General features: G+C 38.4%; 1 long non-coding RNA gene across 1 annotated transcript; it reads left to right on the top strand.

Annotated features, from left to right (window-relative positions):
* The first annotated feature begins 3,792 nt into the window (after nt 1-3,792).
* On the top strand, nt 3,793-7,334 carry LOC114918726 (uncharacterized). The gene is made up of 2 exons (XR_010666726.1): nt 3,793-5,495; nt 5,583-7,334. It is a non-coding gene; the product is annotated as an uncharacterized lncRNA (long non-coding RNA).
* Nucleotides 7,335-16,723: the final 9,389 nt, after the last annotated feature.

The raw sequence follows: 16,723 nt of genomic DNA on the forward strand, positions 1-16,723 counted from the left end.
TGTCTGTCTCTTCCTCCAAATCTGACATGGAGCCCCGGCCTGGGTGAAGGTCAGGAGACCCTGCAGGAGAATCAGGACAAAACTAAAGTCAAGATCTCTGTGCTGAACTTCAACGCATCACACCTCCATCACAGACAGGAAATCTCCTGTACTGCTGTCTACAGAAAACAAGATGGCAGCACTGAGTCATCTGTGAACACCAGTTTAACAGCTGACATTACATGTGAGTATGTTTGTCTTGTGATTAAATTGATTACATAAAATACATGCTTCTTCTTCGTTGTTTGTTGTTTTGTAATCATTTAGCAAACAGTTACGAGCATGGCCGTCACCTGGGGTGTGCATACTGCCATGTGTGATTACCTTTTTTTCTCTCCACTCAGATGTTTGATTGTAGATGTATTCATTGTATGAACAGGGTTTGTTGTTTAGCCTCTACATAAATGATCTAATAAATGAATGCTATTAGGTCAGACATCCTAATGTACGCTGATGATACTATCATTTTTGAACATGCAACAACAAACCAGCAAGCTGCACATAAGCTAACAGCAGTGATGACTAATGTCACACAGTGGTTTAATAACTCCTGTCAATACTTAAACATAAAGAAAACAATCTGCATGTTTTTCACAAAGAGGTCAACAGATCATTTCACACTCAGTGTTTTCATCACAGGGTTAAAGGTCACAGTTGTATCTGATTATAAATGAATGTAACACTGGACTTTAATCTCCCATTTCAAAAACAAATTAAGAATGCAGTGAGGTTCACAAATGACAAACAGTTTGTAAATGCAGACTGAACAGTTTATATATTTGTGGATTTCTATTAGTCTACGTATACAAAACTATAAATATTTGTGTGTGAATCAGAAATACATTTGTGAATCTTATTTTTTTATTTGTGGATTTGTTTTACATTTATATAGAATGAAATATATTTGTGTGTGCATTGAAATACATTTATGAATCATTCTGTGTGCATTTGTGAATATTGAGACTGATATAACTCCATAACAGCTGTCCTCCACAGCTCATTGGTGGGGTTTATTTACACGAGCTTCATGTTCTTGTGTTGTCGTCAGATGTTGTAAGTGCTTAAGGAGTTTTGAAGTCCTGTTTTTTGCAGTATAAAGAGTCCTGGTACTGGGACACAATTTACATTTGACAGTGATGTTCTTGTTATCTTTCCTGTCGACAAAACTTAAGTAATGGGAATTTTTCCAGCCACTGAATGTAAACTTCCATCTTTCAAGCTAGCCAGGGTTGCCAGGTATGTGTGACAACAAATGACAAAACAAGCCCAATGGCCAAAAAAAAACTACCCTCTGGGGCACCTAAAAAAAAGCCCAAATCCGCGGGACAACCACATATCTGGCAACCATGAAGCTCGCTACCTTCCTGCTTGTCTGAGGTGCGCAACAAATTTAATCTGGGGTTTGTTGCATAAATCTGAAGTGGGGTAATAACAACAACAGTAATGTAGTAACAAGTTTTTTTTTGTGTGGGTAACTGTAATATTATTACTGGAATTTCATTAGTAATTCGTTACTCTACTCGTTACTTGTAAAAGTAATATCATTACTGTAACGCGTTACTAGTGATACGTTACAGCCCAACACTGGTCCTACTAGCTGTTTCTATTGATGTTTAGCAGGGCTTGTTCAGGATAAAGGCATAACATTCTCTATCCCTCATCACAAATAAACTACATTTTCAAAAAATACAACTTTATTTTTTCTCTTTTCAGATTCACCCAAAGGGACCACAGTGTCAGTCAGTCCCTCTGGTCCAGTGCAAGAAGACACAAATGTGACACTGACTTGCAATGCTAATGCCAACCCAGCTGTAAAGAACTACACCTGGTACAGAGCTGATGGAGGCCAGGAGACTTTCATGGGGACTGGACGTGTTTTAAACATCAAAGCTTCTAGGGAGAGAGGACCTTTTTTCTGCCGTGCAGCAAATGAAGAGGGAAGTGGAAGATCGAACAACACACAGATGGATGTTCAGTGTAGGTATCGTTTGAAACATTTGCATAAATGCAGGTAGGTCAGGCTTCTTTTGTGCAGCGTTTTACAAATGAGGAATGTAAATAATCTTTGTTAATAAGCTTCGAGAAAGAGAGCCCCGTTTTTCTGCAAGGCTGAAAATAAACTGGGAAGTTTTCAATCAAACACAAGGCAAATAGAAGTACATTGTAGGTGTCATTCATCAGTTACATTTTTCAAAATGTATGAAAGTCTCTTTGTTTATCTTTAATTTGCTTTGATTGGAAACTTCATATCCATAAAATCTTTCTTTTGTAGAGGATTAACTTTGTTGTAAATAAAGGGAGAAAAGAGTTATAGATAATGGATGGATGGATAATTTACATAGATAAAGTATTTAGTGCCTTTCTTTTAGGGTGGTGGGAGATCACTTTGGGTAATCCACCCTGAACGACCTGAATGGTAGGGGAAACACTGTGTTATATATGAGGTTCTATAATTAAATTAGAGACGAGCAAATGTTAACTTTACCCCCAAAAAGGTCTGCTTAGTAAGAATGTGCATATCAAGTAAAATTACAATCATTCAAATGAAATTGCTTGCGAGAGCAATATTGTATCCTGAGAGGACAAAACCATGCTTTGAGCGCAAAAAGAAAAATCCCCTCGCGAGCGAGCAGGAGAGAGCACTGTAGTTACACGCTCAGGGTGAGATTTTGCTCGTGCTCAAAGCATGGTTTTCTCCTTGCAGGATACAATATTGCTCGTGCGAGCAGATGAATTCTGCATGAGAATGCTGTGCAAACGCTTGCAAAAATAATATGCGTGTGGCTGTTTGAGTTGCACAGATCTCATGTGCGCGCGCAATTTTATTGGCTGGGATAAAACGCCATAGGTTGGTGATGGAGATGTGACATAGAAGAGTGTAGTGCGTAGTTTTCAACTGAGAGCTGAGTGAATGCGGCCTCAAGAAACGTATGAAGCTGAGTGCTGAAAACACTGAACTACATTGGTTTTGTATTGAAAATAGGCGCTGCCAGCGTTAAAAGCGCCCTCTGTGGACACAGGCCCAGAATGAAAACCAATTGACATGGAGGAAACTGAATTTTTCTTTGCCTCATTCACTTCATTCACAACGCACAGCTGGTCAACTTTTATTTTTTTATTTTTATAGCCATAAGCCTTATCTTTTCCTTTTGCAAATTTGATACAGCATGGCTTTACTTGACTCTCTACTTGTCTCTCTTCCCTACATCCATTACAGATGCTCCACAGATCATGTCCTCTTCTGATTGCACCAAAACTGCTAACCAGGTCAACTGTTCCTGTGAGTCTACGGGAAATCCTCCTCCCACTTTACAATGGAGTTTGGATGAATCACTGGTCAATCGTTCAGAAGAGTTTGCAGTCAGTTATGAGCATCGAAATGGTACAGGCGTGAGCTTCATCACCATGAGTCAAGCCCAAAGGAAGGATCACTTCACTGTGCTTTGTCGCAGCTCAAACTCTCTGGGATCTGTTGCTCAACGATTTATTTTCTACAGCCTTCCAACATCTGCAGACAGTCAAGGTTTGTCTCTGAACTGAGTATAACTTTTATTGGTAAGCGGCACATTTCACAATTTGTTCTCATAATTATTAAGTATTAACAAGAAAGCTTTATGAATGGGTAAGTGGTGAAGAAAACGTCCTCTGGAGAGCTTAAATATGTGAAAAACGAGTTATTATTACATTATGTCTGAATTTACTAAAATAATAATCTCGTTTGAAGTGGAGCTTGAACCATAATCCCATATTGTCCTTTGTATGTTTCAGTGATTTTGCCAGTCTTCATCGCCACCATTGTCGTCTTCCTGGTGCTAGTATGTGCTCTACTCTTTGTTATCAGGTAGGGTAACAGCAAATCAAACCAAACCGTACAGAATACCACTATGCAAAATATTTAAAAACCTCCTACTGGGATTTTTATTTTCTTTATTTGAGTGAAGATACAGATTCTGTGGTGTTCCTCTGGTCTTTAACATTTTAAGTATTTTTTTGGATTATGAGCAGACCAAGTCTTATCCAGGTCTGGGCCAGCTGATTGCACGTTCAGCTGGCGGCTTCACTGCTGTCACTTCTGCAAGCGCGCTAGCTACACTCAAATTGTACACTTGCACACAGATTTTAGCGCAGGTTTTCTCTACTAAAACACACGTTTGGTAAAATGGTTTTAAAATCATCATATCCTAACAAAAGCCGAGATAAAATCAGCATTCAAAGAAAAAAAATCACCAGAAAAGTTGAGTGACAGCAGGGCATGACGAAAACTGAATGGAGAAAAGTTTCAGCCACAGTGGCAGACAGCTGGAGGAGCTGGAACACACTGCAGCTAAATTTCCCCTTAAAGTTAAAGACTAGATCCTTGTAAAGATAAAAGTTATTCACAAAGCATCTTAGCTCTTAAGAGAGCTCCGAAAGTAAAGATCTAAGGAGGAAGAGTTTCTCACAGAGAAGAAAGAAGGAGAGAAAGGTGATCAGAAGAATTCCAGCTCTATCACAGTCTCATATTAATATCAGATTAAGTAGACTCTTACAGTTACCAGCATGGTGAATAAACAGGAGCATATAAATATGAGAAAAATACAAAATATTTTTATTTTCTATAATTAGAGCTCAATTAATTAAATAAAAGTCGTAATTGACTTTTGCATCACAATGGTTCAAGAGTAAATTGGTGACTGTTATTCTTCGATCAAAAGTTCCTGGGCCAGTGATTACAATGGTCGGGTGATATTTTTTTTATACATTGGAGATTCAGTTTTATAGGCTACATTTATAAACTTTAATACGATAAATATCGAATCATATCGAATATCGACATTAGTCAAAAAAAATATTGTGATATCAAATTGAGGCCATATCGCCCAGCACTACTCTCTGCCGAGACTGTTGTTTGTAGGATGGAGAATGAATACAGACACACAGACTCCTTCACAGACTTTCACATGTGTATGACCACTTACCTCCTCTGTAAACATCATGCTGGTAAATATCCAGTGTTTCGTGGCCGATGATGATGCTCGCAAGGGAGAGCGAGCAACAGGTTACTGGTGCAGTTCGCCTGCATGCGGTGTCACTACTAACGCAGTATTTTTGAAAAGTTACATATAGGCCCTTTAACCTGCATGGAGGACCAAAGGCTGGTAGTGCTAGCAATGCGAATGCTAGCCACACTTGGCACAACATTATGATATAATTATTCCTGCAGACGCTGTGATCCTGTGTTTCGAGAGCTGTGAGACATCTTAAAACAACTCAATTTAGTTTTCTGAATTTTTTTCTCAACTTTAAACTACCAGTGGGAACAACAAAACTGTTTACAGTATATTCATGTAGGTTTATACTATGCTGTTTTTTTCAGGGCTCAGAGGACTCAACACAACCTGGTTAAGAGTCAGGGGTCAGGTAATGCCAGCACAGTTGCCATGAGCCAACTTCTACCAAGTGGAGAAGGAAACGAGGTACTTTATCTTGGAATCCAGCAGTTTTCTACTTAATGTGACTTACATAAGCACAATAACCAACCAACATTTTATTTTCAATTGTAGGAACCCAACAAAACAGGTGAGGACATTTATGTCAACACCTATGAGCTGAAGAAACCAGGTGTCACCCAACCTGCAACTACCTCTGAGCCAATCAGCACCAACTTACCAAGCTCAAGCAGAAACAACACAGAAGACGCCAGTACAAGTTCAGAGAAGAAAAACGAGGAAAGCAAAGATGTGATTTACACTAGTGTGACTTGGAGGAGCAAAGGGAAGAAGGAGGGAGGAAGCTCTGGGGACACAAATCAGTCAGGTCGCTCCTATCTGGAGGAGAAGCGCTTAGAGGGAGCATTGAATTTTGTGAGCAATGCAGTAGAGATGTTAAATCTATATGACGAAGTGAAGCCTAGAAATGTGAGGAAGGACTCTGAATGTGAATATGCTCGGGTTAAATTTAGAGAAAAGAGTGTGATGCAGACATAGATTACAGTTCAGTCAGGACCACTTTGTCAAGAAAATGTACTTCATTCAAATTATTTATATTCGGCGGTATGGCTCTGTTTTGGGATCTCCCTGACCTTCCACGTTCTTAAGTTGAATGCGTAAGGCAGGAGCAGCACACATCCCTGCCCTTCCTGTGCATACAAGGAAAGCTTTAGGCAGAGATAAGCAGCAAAGCCAAACAGAGCAGACATCAATGACATGCATGACATTGATTGATGCAAGTCATTGCAGCATAAAAGGAGGAGCTGGGGTGGAGGAGGGCTGCAAATGTGGCTCGCAGAGGGAGCAGCAAAGAGTAGGCAGGCTAGAGCAGTTTAAATAAGCGGCATAAGAACTTTTGGCCAATAGAATGCTTTGAAGTAAATCAGCTGGCCATCAGCTGATGAGGCTTGTGTGAGATCAGCTGTTACCAAAACTCTGGCATGATAGTAGAGCGTGACTCCATTCCCTGCCTGAACTAACGCTACGCTAAATTTCTATTGCTGATTTAAGAACTTTTGATATTGTTTTGCTCTCTTGAATGTATATTTTCTTTTTTTTCAAAAGAAAAGTTGAAACTAGGGCTGGGTGATATGGCCTTGAAATAAAATCTTAGATGTTTTTTCCACACCGAACTTGACTGACGACTTTAACTTGATTTTCATTTAAAATGTGCCTCTGTTTTGTGCTCACAGTTTGGTTAATTCTTTGCATTGAGACCAAGGACAACTAGTCATTCTTCATCACCCTGCAGGTTATGGGTCTGCAGTAGTTGCTGCAAATTCATTGAGGATGAAATGCCTTCAGCGTTGACACAACTTATAAAAAAAAAAAAAATTCAGCTATCCAGCACAAGAGAACTGAAGTCACTATGTTTCTTCGTTTCAGGTTCAGGAAGGGAATCAACACAATGCTCTATATGTCAACCAAATTAAGTGAAGCTTTTGAAAGCCCCTTAGCAACATCTTTCAGCTATCTTCAAATTGTGTGTCTTTATACCATTGCCAAAACTACCACATAGCATATAACACAAGTGTAACAGGAAATAGAAAAGCAAACTAACATTCTGTCAGGTACAAAGCCTTGTTAAAAAAGTTAGAATTTAGAGTGCCTTAATGTTTATGTTCTTTAAGCTAGTGACAGGTTTTGTTTATTAATGAATAAAATTATTCAAATTTCCACTTTTTTTTAACCAATAATAACAAACAAAAAGTTAATTCGGGGTCTCAGTTGTTAATTTTGTGTGAACTTAGGAAGAACAGATGTTACTAAGGAAATGACTAATGAGCAGCTTGTGTAAATAAATGAATAAATGTCCCAGTAACAAAGGTTTGACTCGAGTCTGATCTGTTTGATGCAAGTCATCGCTTCTTTTTCACTCTAGATTCCTCTTTCTATCTTTGGCTGTTACTTTACAATATGCGCATTTACTGCGCAAAAATAAAAGAGTAACGTATGTGACCATTGATATTTATGATGCACAAAGACTCACAATACTATGGCTCCCAAATATATACTCATTTATTTGCTATAAGTACATGAAATAAAATTGTTTTGAGCCTGACAGGGAATATCTAGAGACTTTTTCGACCCAGCACCTAAATAACTGATGTGCATGTTCGCTGACTTTTTCAGCATTGATATTTACTCATATACTGATGCCTAAGGCATGTCTTATATGAGAGAGCTCTTAGTTTTTTATGCTATTTGACTAAGTAGCATGGATATTTTATAGCCTCTTTTGTGAACTAAGGGTGCATCGAATTTAAAGTTTCACAGGTCAGATTGTCACAAATCGCTTTGCAGAATGGCCGACGAATCACAATACATCTTCTGCATCTTAACAACATATCATATTCTCATATTTCATCACTTTACCCACATTGCTACCATTTTCATTATGATAATTCAAAGGCAAGTCAAGTTTGCATGTTTAAAAACAGCCTCAACTAACCAATGTGCTTTACTTACAAGGCGTAAAAACAACAGCAGCTTCAAAGAAAGACAATAAAATATATATACACACATGAAGAGGGTTTTACATAAGATGACAGTGGGCCAAGTGTTTTACAGATAAAGCTGGTTGGAGTCAGGGGGGCCAAACAGAACTACCTCATTTTTTACTCATTTAGTATTAAAACGTTTTGTGCCATCCAGTCTTTCGAGTAGTATTTGCAGGGAGTGGGGGTTATTGCTTTTGAGAGGGGTATATATTTACATGTCATCTGCAAACCAGTGGAAGGATAAGCCGTGCTTCCTTATTAGGGAGACCAGTGGCAGCATGAACAGGGAAAAACAAAAAAGAGGTGATAAAACTGAGCCCTGAGGAACCCCACAGGTGAGGGCAGCAGAGGGAGAAAAGCTGTATCCTAGGCATACTTTAAAACTTCTGTTTTCCGAGTATGATTTGAGCATATTTAGCCTGGATCTCAACCAAGTCTTTAAGCCTGGTGATAATTATTTTGTGGTCAACCGTCTAAAATGCGGCACTGAGATCTCCACTCTAAAAGTATTAAAATTGCATAGTCCCCATTGTCTACTGCTAAAAACAAATCATCAAGAACTTTTAAAAGGGCTGTTCAGTGCTGTGCTTTTCTCTAAAACCTGATTGGAGTGCTTTAAATATTTGATTATTGCTTAAAAATTGATTCATTTGTTTATTGATTACTCTTTCGAGAATTTTGGATAGTAATGGGAGTTTCGAAATGGGTTAAAATTTGATCAAATGTTAGGATCTAGGTTAGGTTTTTTTAAAGAGGCTAAACCACTGCATGTTTAAAATCGGTCTGGAAGCATCCCGTGGAGAGGCAGCTGTTGATGAAGGAGAGGATGCTAATAATTTAAAATGTTTCTTTAAAAAGGCAACGGAGAATACAAGCAGATGTCCATGATGTGGGCTTCAAATAAAGGATTATTTCTTGCAGAGAGGAGAGAGATAATGGATCAAATCGATTAAAGAATTGCACAGCTGACCGAGGGTCTGGCTGTGGTACAGAGGGTGGTAAAATTTGCTTTTTTATATCAATTGTTTTTTCCACAAAGAATTCTAAAAAATCTCGCAATTTTCTGTGCAAGAGACTGGAGAGATGTAGTCAGTGAGTCAGGCCCCATCCACACGTATACGATTTTTTTGAAAACGTAGTATTTTCTCTCCCTTTTGGCGACCCGTCCACATGAAAACAATTGAAAACTGAGTTTTTGGTCACTGCAAACAAAGTCTTTGAAAAAACACATTCCAAGGTGGAGATTTTTAAAAAATCACGTTTACTTGTATTCGTGTGAACAGTTAAAACAGTTAAAACGGAGCTTTTTGTAATAGTGACGTAATTATGTCGACTTGCGTGTTGAGCATGCGTCATAACCAAGATGGCGGGCTACCAGTTTGTTTACATCTGTTCGCTGCTGTTAGTCGACATTCTCCTGGCACTTATTCAAGTGTAACTCAAAGCAGCAACTCCACTTCGTCGTCCGTCCAAACGAATGAATCGGCTTTGTGTTTGTTGACTTGTTTCGCCATCTTTCCAAATTGCCGCTGTCAAAAGGACGCTTAATACGCATGCTCGCAATGTTCTTTTACAGTGTTTGATGTGAATGAGACACAGCTATTATCGCCACCTACTGGTCTGGCATGCTTATGGCATGCTTATGTGAGCGTTTTCCATCGTTTTTGCGTTGCCATGTGGACTGAGAGATTTTTTTAAAACTGTTGGTGTGGACAGGATTTTTTTTGCAACCGGAGGGGGAGGAAACAGGTTTTTAGAAATATCCGTATGCGTGTGGACGTGGCCTCAGTGAGTTTACGGTTTTTATTAACCTTGGGTCTGTTAAAGTTTTGTGTTGTGAGATCGCATAAGTATTTTTTCCTTGCTAAAAAAAGTCCTTTGCTCAATACCAAGACTCTGTCAAAGCAGCAAGTCATAAGAGACTTGGAGTTTGACTTTTTTCCATTTTCTTTCTGCCTTTCTACAGCTTCAAACAATTAGATAAACCTAAACTCCCCTTTTATTTTTAAAGTACTTTTAAAATCTGATAACATCAGACTGAAATATAAAAGGCGTGTGTGTTGAGGAACTGCATCTTCAGTTTTTGGACTGAACACACCCCTCTGTAACATAGTTTGGCTACGTTTACAGATACAGACTACAGCAGGCTGAAACGTTACCTAGTGAAGCTACTGATTGTTGTCACACACAGCCACCATCTGATCCCTGCGTGAGAGCAGACGGGGTGGAGGGAACGGAGAAAAGACGAAGCAGTGTTTGAAACAAAGAAACGATACCCAATTAAACAGCAAAAGTTTGTAATGTCCTCCTATTTGTACAGCAGGTACGACTTAAGCCTGGCTCACACTGCAGGATAATCGGATCTCAAATCGGCCTGATTCCTCCTTTCCGATAATCGTGGGGTCGCTCCCGACTCAAGACTGATCGGAACCGATTATCTACCAACATTATCTTGTAGTGTGAGTTGTAATAAAGATCCAATCTTAACGTCCCCAATCTGCTCGGTGATCGTCGGGGACTCCCCGATTTATTTCAAACATGTTTGATATTGAAAGGGTCTGGCAGAAGTCGTGTGTGACTACAGAGACGAGGGAGGACAGTAATATGTGTAGTAGTAGTGACCAGCGGCAGGAGGGAACCCGCACAGGACACCTGTATGCATCTGACAGGTACAATCTGACCTCCAGCTCTCACTGAAGATTAAGCAATCCATGTTTTCCGCGTTTCCCAAGAAATTTCTTCTACCAAAACTTTAAAAAACATGTTTTTGTATTTTATTCTCTGTGCAAATCAGTATAATCGCAAATTTAACCGCGGCTCCATTGTTAACGTGAGGCCAGGTGAGGTGGTGCGTTCCTCCGTCGGGCACGATAATCCTAATAAAATCCTGAAGATTGTGATGTGAAAAGATTTCATATCTTGTAGTATGAGCATATTTGAGATTATGGAGAAGAATATCTGTTAGGATTCTCTGTCTGATGCTGCCCGAATTCAAAATTGGGAAGGAGTTTAAAACTCCTGCAGTGTGAGCCATGCTTTAAATGCTGCCTTCTTTTCACTGAGACTTAGCGGTAGTTGTTACACCATATTCATGCATTTTCCATCTATCTGCAGATCACGTGCACATATATATATTATACAGTATATATATCTTAACTCATTCTGTGAATAAATCATACAGCCATAAAAGATCTAGAACTAGGAAACAACGTCAGTTAGTTCAAACAAACAACTTTAAGCCTATTGGACACACAGGTGCTGCACTACAAGAAGTTTATATAATCAATATCAGAAAAGCTACAAATACTTCAGAATGTTTTCGATTGGTCATCATCTCTAATAATAAAAGGTTTTTTTTTAGATGTTTTTATTCTGAACCATAACCTCACCAAAGGAAACGAGTGTGAGTGACAGCTCTCATAATGTTACTTTGTATGACAAATGGCTGTACAGTAAACTCTGCTTTCAAAAGCAGCTTTCACTGTTGTTCATTTCCTGTTGCATGACACATACTTTTCTTTGACATCAGCCTTACTTCACTGAACAATAAACATTTGTTGTCAACTTTGCTGACCTTTTCACCCTCCCTTCCTCTTCCTCCTCTCCCCCACACAAAGGCTTCTCTGTGCTGCAGCAGGTGAGAAGCTGGAACATCACTGTACCTAAAACAGTGACTGCAGTGGAGGGGAGCTGTGCTGTGGTACCATGTCAGACAAAAGCTCATGTCCAGGTCACCTGGTATCAATACAATAAGATGTATTATCCTGTGGTGTATGACGGATATCCTCCTACAGTGGAACAACAGTTCAGAGGACGCACCTCAGTAAAGGGAGCAGCCACAGAGGGTAGCTGCACCCTGAAGATTAAAACTTTAAGAAGAACAGACAACAACCTTAAAGTCTATGTGTGGATCAATCCAGACTCAATAACAAGTCAGACATTCTTTGATCGAACTGTTACGATCAATGAATAGAGCACTTGACTCTGAAACCTTAAGCAAAAGAAGATGGGGATTGGCTTGGCAACCTTGTAGTATTTACTGCCATGGTTTATGTGGAACACAGTTGCCATTGTTGTTTGTTTATTCTTGCAAATAATATTCCTAATGTTGCTGACTACAACTAAAGGCTACAAAGATGCTGATCCTATAAACACCACAAATTTGAATATGTCCCTTATGAAATACATTTGTACACTGTAAGAAAACAATTGTACCTAATGTGAAAACACCTTTAAATAATTTAATATTTACTGTCCTTCAATTTCACTTGAAAAAAAAATACAATTGCTGACTTTGAGTAAGAATTAAAGTGCTTTTTTCACAATTGTGTTATGATTAAAAATGTAATTTATAGAGTCGCCTGCTTATTCCATGCTTCATGATTAGGCAGGACGCTTTGACAGAAAAGTTTGAGTTGTCACCTCCTGTATGTGGATCACAAATAGTAACTTTCTAGTCAAACTGATGGGTTGTAAATATAAGATGTTATTGCATTGAAAATAACTCATAAAAAGTACAGAACATTCTGTGCTAACATGAATGTTGCTGTTTTTTTACTTCCTCATTTTTAAAAAAAAAATTAAGATTTATTTTTTGGGCCTTTTTTTAATGGAGAATAGACAGTGGATAGAGTCGGAAATCAGGGAGAGAGAGTGGGGAACGACATGCGGGAAAGAAGCCACAGGTGGGATGTGAACCTGGGCCACCCGCTTGAGACGACAATCTCCATACATGGGGCGCGCGCACAAACCACTGCACCCCAACTTCCTCATTTTTAAGTCAATTATTGCACGCTGTTTATGAAGGTGGCCAAATGATGAGGAACTTCACTTCTCTAAACATCCTTCACCTCTCTGCTCAAAAAGACCTGAAAAAAAAGGAAGTTTATAAAACTTTTATATAACTTTTAAGTAGCTTTTAAATAACTTTATCCTTTTTCGGGAAATAAAACAAATCAACATGTTTGATGTCATTAAGCTACTTTTTAACAAGTGCATCTTTTTTGCACTTTCAGGTTGATCAAACAAACTTTGTTACAGGGGAAAGAAAAAAAACATTCACTCTGATCAAGTTTTGAACATTTTAAAGTTCTCATGCAGTTTTTCTTCTGGGCATTATTACTGATTATTAATTATTGAATAGTTTCCTTAAAGAGGTTGTAAACAAACTGAACTCAAGTAAAAAACATAAAACACTTGTCTCTTTTCTTTGAGGCAGGCAGTCAAACTTCCTGTTTTTTTATTTTATAATAATTTCATCTATGTTTTAATAGTGAGCATCTTTACTTGAAATGAATGAAATGCAGAAAGATTTCAATTTAAACCTTAAAATTAGAAGCTGCACACCTTGAAGTCTTTTAGTTTTGTTGGGATCAATTTAGTTAACTAAACTCTGGATCCAACCTTTTCCACATTGATGAAGATTCAAATATTGCAACATATTTCTCCATCTGCAACTTCTGCAAAGATCACATTCAACAACAGCCTCAAAATGAAATCTAAGTTTATTTGGAGCGAAATACACTAAACTGTAAATCTACATGTATTCTCTCCAGACTTTCTGCCTCTTCTGAAACACAAAGATGGCTGCAGCTCTGACTCTCCTCCTCATTGGCTGTCTGCTGCAAGGTGAGATGCTCACTTATATTTGTCAAAGAAATTAGCTACTAATGTGTTCTGCTATCTTTTAACAATATCATAATTTAGAGATTTGGTGTTAAATTTACACCTTTAATGTAAAAAATAACTGTGAAAATGATGAATCCTGAGTTTTATGTGAAGACTATTTTATCTTTGAAAGCATACTGATAAGATTTTTAGAAACAGAGCCAACAATAAAATGTATCATGACTTTATTTATTTGTTTGTTTATTTAACAGAGACACATGCAATGAACATTGCTGTTTTTAGCAATATAGACATTATAAACTCAATATGAATAAGGATTGTATTGTTAATGTATAATTGTAATAAGGATTTGTTTCTTGTGTTTCAGGTGCCCTGTGTGGACAGTTTGAGATCATTATACCACAGACTATAGAGGTTCTGAAGGGATCCTGTGTGACAATCCCCTGCTCCTTTGACGTAGAGGATCAATATAATGTAAACTTAGATAACACTTGTAAAGCATTATGGAAAGAAAGTATTAAAGGACCTGATGTGTTTGATAGCAGTAATCCACAACAGAAAGGACAATTGATCGGTGACCTAACAAAAAAAGACTGCACCACAACCCTGAATGACATGCAAAACAACAAAACGTGTTTATTTAGATTGGAATGTGACAATAGACTGAAATATAATTTTGATGGCATGAAAATTTCAGTCAAAGGTAGGTTTCAAATTAAACTTATTTACAGTTCAGTTATGTAGTAGTTCTCTGACCTTATCATTGATTACTTTAAAATAAAGATAAATCAAACCTTTGATAGTAGAGAGAAATGACTGCTTATACATGTTTATGTATCTTCTGAACAGATGATCCACCCAGACCGACTCTGACTCCGCCCACACTGAAGGTGAAAGAGGGAACCTCAGTGAGTTTGAACTGCTCTGCTCCAGCTCCCTGTCTGTCTCTTCCTCCAAATCTGACATGGAGCCCCGGCCTGGGTGAAGGTCAGGAGACCCTGCAGGAGAATCAGGACAAAACTAAAGTCAAGATCTCTGTGCTGAACTTCAACGCATCACACCTCCATCACGGACAGGAAATCTCCTGTACTGCTGTCTACAGAAAACAAGATGGCAGCACTGAGTCATCTGTGAAAACCAGTTTAACAGCTGACATTACATGTGAGTATGTGTGTCTTGTGATTAAAGAAGTCAAACTTAAACTTTTAAATGCTCTCTCATCTCCTTAAAATCTTGACTAAATTAAATTAGGTCCTTTGAAGGATATCTTTACGCAATTCTTTAGATTTTGAATCAGTGTTGACATTTAATGACATAAATTAAATTTATTAAACACCTAAGTGTGAGATGCTTATGGATCAAATTAAATTAAATTAAATTAAATTAAATTAAATTATCCTTTATTAATCCCACGAGGGGAAATTCAGTTTTGCACTCTGTCTAATGAACATGCTACACAAACATAGGCTAGTCTGGAGTACTGTGTTCAAAAGTAGTCATAGACAAAGCATACACATACATACAAAGCACACAGAGGGGAGAGACAACAGCAGGAAGAATATGAAGAAAATGCCCTGCCAACTTTAGTGACAAGGTTGGCTGTGGGAAATGTGAGGACGCTACTACCTAAGGAATGTAAGCAGCAGCTAGGCTCATAGGGTATTAGTAAATCTGTGATGTAGGAAGGGGCAAGTCTGTGTTTGAGAGAAAGACCATAATGTGGGAAAGTTCATCATTGCTCTGTGTGAGTACTGTTTTGTATCACCTGTTGTCTTGATGTGCGTTCCTAACAGAGTGTTAGCCCTGCCTACAGGTAATGTTATGGATTATCATTCTCCTGTATTTCACTTTGGTCGGGTAAATAAAGTTGCGCACCGAAGCCTGAAAACAAATCCTGATATGATGGGCAGTGCACGCTGATGTTCTCTACCACAATAAAAGCCTACTATACACCGAGCAGACTTCATGTAGCAGATCAAAGTTCTGACTTTATATTCAAAATGCCACACAAACACAAAACTACAATTGCGTTACAGGATTCAGATAAATGCCTGACATTAAAAACCGCAGTTTGCACGCGAGGGTAGGGCTATGTCATTAACCCATTTTGCTCGACTTTTATTTGTCCGATTGACACCGACTAAAATTATTACAATAGTGAAATTGACGGAAATCCGTCGTAGCGACGGAGAACTTTAATCCCTGTAATAATTTTTCAGATTCACCCAAAGGGACCACAGTGCAAGGAGACACAAATGGGACACTGACTTGCAGTACTAATGCAAACCCAGCTGTAAAGAACTACACCTGGTACAGAGCTGATGGAGGCCAGGAGACTTTCATGGGGACTGGACGCGTTTTATCTGTTAAAGCTTCAGATGTCAGCGGTCCTTTTTTCTGCAAGGCTGAAAATGAACTGGGGAGTGGACGATCCAACAACAAACACATAGATATTCAGCGTATGTTTACAAGTTAAACTGTGTGTTTTTAAACCTTTAAAGGTCTATAATTCCTCCAGAGCAGTGATTTACTGATTATAAAATGTTGTTAATGTTTCAGTTTTCAAGATTGATTTCCATCTTTGGCACTTTCTGTATTAGTATATAAAACATTACTAATTTGTCTTTTTCATCCAAATGTCCATGTGTGCCAATTTGGGCCAATCAATCATTCAGTTTCCCTTTCATAATCAACTCCTTCATGTGCCAGTGGGTTTAATGTGTTTAAATTGTGCTTTTGAACATAACCACCATGAAACAATCAGAAATGAATATTGAATTTCTTCTGGCTCAGTGTTGTTCCTGCTGAAACCACTCCTCTTCTTTTAGTCTTTTGGTTGCTCAGCCTACACTCGTCTCTCTCGCTCGCTTTGCAGTCTTGATTTGGAAATATGATACAGCTTTGGTACTTCCTTCACTGTCAAACTGACAATGAAGTAGACTTTAGTAGTAAAAACCATCAAGTTGAAAAAGTGTCCCCCCCCAAACAGGGTTATGATATTATCATGTTATTTCTTATGACAGGTCTTGAGGATAACTGTGGACCCTACGGTGGAGTTCTCTTCTGGGCTGTTACTGGAGTGTCTCT

The sequence above is a fragment of the Labrus bergylta genome, chromosome 8, assembly GCF_963930695.1.
Source record: "Labrus bergylta chromosome 8, fLabBer1.1, whole genome shotgun sequence".
Taxonomy (NCBI): Eukaryota; Metazoa; Chordata; class Actinopteri; order Labriformes; family Labridae; genus Labrus; species Labrus bergylta.